The sequence below is a fragment of the Symphalangus syndactylus genome, chromosome 17 (genome assembly GCF_028878055.3).
Source record: "Symphalangus syndactylus isolate Jambi chromosome 17, NHGRI_mSymSyn1-v2.1_pri, whole genome shotgun sequence".
NCBI lineage: Eukaryota > Metazoa > Chordata > Mammalia > Primates > Hylobatidae > Symphalangus > Symphalangus syndactylus.
Genome location: NC_072439.2, coordinates 53656624 through 53660418, shown reverse-complemented (window position 1 = coordinate 53660418; position 3795 = coordinate 53656624).

Below are 3795 nucleotides of genomic sequence, written 5' to 3'. Positions count from 1 at the left end.
CAGCTGTTAGTCTGATGGGCTTCCCTTTGTGGGTAACCCGACCTTTCTCTCTGGCTGCCCTTAACATTTTTTCCTTCATTTCCACTTTGGTGAATCTGACAATTATGTGTCTTGGAGTTGCCCTTCTCGAGGAGTATCTTTGTGGCGTTCTCTGTATTTCCTGAATCTGAATGCTGGCCTGCCTTGCTAGATTGGGGAAGTTCTCCTGGACAATATCTTGCAGAGTGTTTTCCAACTTGGTTCCATTCTCCCCATCATTTTCAGGTACACCAATCAGACGTAGGTTTGGTCTTTTCACATAGTCCCAAATTTCTTGGAGGCTTTGTTCATTTCTTTTTATTCTTTTTTCTCTAAACTTCCCTTCTCTCTTCATTTCATTCATTTCATCTTCTATCAGCGATACCCTTTCTTCCAGTTGATCGCATCTGCTACTGAGGCTTCTGCATTCTTCGCGTAGTTCTTGAAACTTGGCTTTCAGCTCCATCATCTCCTTTAAGCCCTTCTCTCCATTGGTTATTCTAGTTATCCATTCTTCTAATTTTTTTTCAAAGTTTTTAACTTCTTTGCTATTGTTTTGAATTTCCTCTCGTAGCTCAGAGTAGTTTGATCGTCTGAAGCCTTCTTCTCTCAACTCATCAAAGTCATCCTCCATCCAGCTTTGTTCCGTTGCTGGTGAGGAACTGCGTTCCTTTGGAGGAGGAGAGGTGCTCTGTTTTTTAGAGTTTCCAGTTTTTTTGGTCTGTTTTTTCCCCATCTTTGTGGTTTTGTCTACTTTTTGTCTTCGATGATGGTGATGTACAGATGGGTTTTTGGTGTGGATGTCCTTTCTGTTTGTTAATTTTCCTTCTACCAGACAAGACCCTCAGCTGCAGGTCTGTTGGAGTTTACTAGAGGTCCACTCCAGACCCTGTTTGGCTGGGTGTCAGCACCGGTGGCTGCAGAACAGCGGATTTTCGTGAGACCACAAATTCAGCTGTCTGATAGTTCCTCTGAAAGTTTTGTCTCAGAGGAGTACCCGGTTGAATGAGGTGTCAGTCTGTCCCGCTGGGGGGGTGCCTCCCAGTTAGGCTGCTCAGGGGTGAGGGACCCACTTTAGGAGGCAGTCTGTCCATTCTCAGATCTCCAGCTGCGTGCTGGGAAAACCACTACTGTCTTCAAAGTTGTCAGTCAGACAGGGACATTTAAGGCTGTGGAGGTTCTCGCTGAGTTTTTGGTTGTCTGTGCCCTGCCCCCAGAGTTGGAGCCTACAGAGGCAGGCAGGCCTCCTTGAGCTGTGGTGGGCTCCACCCAGTTCGAGCTTCCTGGCTGCTTTGTTTACCTAAGCAAGCCTGGGCAATGGCGGGCGCCCCTCCCCCAGCCTCGTTGCCGCCTTGCAGCGTGATCTCAGACTGCTGTGCTAGCAATCAGCAAGACTCTGTGGGCATAGGACCCTCCGAGCCAGGTGCGGGACACAATCTCCTAGTGTGCCGTTTTCCAGGCCCGTTGGAAAAGCGCAGTATTAGGATGGGACTGACCCGATATTCCAGGTGCCGTCTGTTTTCCCTTTCTTTGACTAGGAAAGGGAACTCCCTGACCCCTTGCACTTCCCGAGTGAGGCAATGCCTCGCCCTGCTTCGGCTCGCACACAGTGCGCTTCACGGACTGTCCTGAACCCACTGTTAGGCACTCCCTAGTGAGATGAAACCGGTACCTCAAGCAGAAATGCAGAAATCACCAGTCTTCTGTGTCGCTGGGGCTGGGAGCTGGAGACCGGAGCTGTTCCTATTCGGCCATCTTGGCTCCACCCTCCTTAGCATACATTTCTACCACATACTTAGCTTTTCTGCTCTGCAAGATACAAACTTTTTCAAAAATTAAAACAAACTTAGTTATTATCTAGCTGTGAGCCATCCTTTCTGTTTAAAGGCTTGAAAGTGCATACTAGTGACACTACACACTAGTGTAGTGCTTAGAAAATTGAAAGGATTTTTAGTCAGGAATCATTGTGAAAATGTTCAGACAATAGGACAATCAACAAAATGTGCTTCCTAGAGAGCTGCATTTTATTTCTAGGACTTGTTTTCCTAATTAGAACGGGTAGCCAGTATATTAAATGATGAAAAAGAGCTGGAACCAGATTCAGTATCATGAAAAACAAATTACAAATTTTAAAATATATCAAGTTTAAAGGAGATTAAATCAGAATTATGAAAAATACAATATTCTTAGTGTATATAGTATGGCATATAGTATCAAATCTCCATTTAGATTTTATTTCTCAGAGGAAAAAGTAACACATTCCCATGACACTTATTTTCATTTGTCATAGTCATGGATGCGTTTTTAGCTTTGGGATACTGAAATTGAGTGAAAGAAAAAGGGCTCTTTGAACATAATTAATTTCTCTCTACATTAAAAAAATCTTATTTTCTTTGTGGACTGTTGAAATTGTAATTCTTAATTGCCTTCTGAATAATGGAGAATTGAGAAAAATGTCTGGTCCCAACTAAGTTGTTTTTGGGTCAATTGGATGGTAGATTTTTCCCACACACATGCACATACTCATACATATACACATTTCTTACTACATTTTTAACTTCTTAATTGGATTCAACTGAATATGCTTAATACTCAAAATTTATAACATCATACTATGGATCTGTTTTCATAGCAATAAATTTTCAGTTTTTTGTTTATGATTCCACTCAACAAAAGGGCTACAGAAGTGATTTATTCTTTAGGTAATTTGAGATGATATATTTGAAAGTTTTTTGGAGAAGCTTTTCTAGTCCATACTCAGATGTTCTTCATTATTGAATGCATATTTAGATCAGATTCTTGAATTATAATATTGATCTGCGGCCTCCTTTAAAAAATAAAATTTGACTGAAAATATTTTTAAAAATGGCCTCCCAAAAGATAACTACATCCTAATCTCTGAAGGTTACTTTATATAGAAAAGGGTGGGGGAAATCTGCAAATGCAATTCAATTGAGCATTGTGAGATGCAGAGATTATCCTGGACTATTCAGGTGGACCCTCCTAAATGCAAACACATGTGTTTTTCTAAGAGAAGCCCATAGGGAGGTTAGACACAGGCAGAGAAGAAGGCAATGTGAAGATGAAGCAGAAAGATTGGAAGATGCTGGCCTTCAAGATGAAAGTGATCTAACAATAGTCAAAGAATACTGGCAGCCACCAGAGGTTAAAAGAGGCAAAGAGCACCTTCTAGAGAGTCTCCAAGGGAGTCGTGTCTCTTGCCTATGACTTGGTTTGGGCCTAGTTAATACTAATTTCATACTTTAGGACCCCAGAACTGTAAAAGAATAAATATCTGTTGTTTTAAGCAACTGAATTTGTAGTAATTTGCTACAATAGTCACAGGAAACTAATATAGGGCACTTAGGGTTTATTTAGTCCAGTGGTTTCCATACATTTTTAGCAGCAAGTTTGTTCCATGTTTTTTCCCCTTCCCACTCACTACAACAATTTCTGTGCCTATCTGGAAACTATCTTTCTTAATTTGCCAATAACCACTCTTATTTCTCAACTTTAATAAGCATTGGTTCTTATTGGGACCAACATAATTATAATAAATTATAAGTAAGGAGAAAATAGGCAGGATTACATACATTTTACATATTCAGGGTCTGTAAGTCAGAAAATTTAATAACTCTTCAAGGACACACATTAACTGCTACAAATGATGCAAATTTAGATTTAGATAACTCAAATGACATTGTTCTTTGCTCCAAAACCACAAAATATCACAAATTACAATCCACTATGTAAGGGCTATACATATACATCACATAT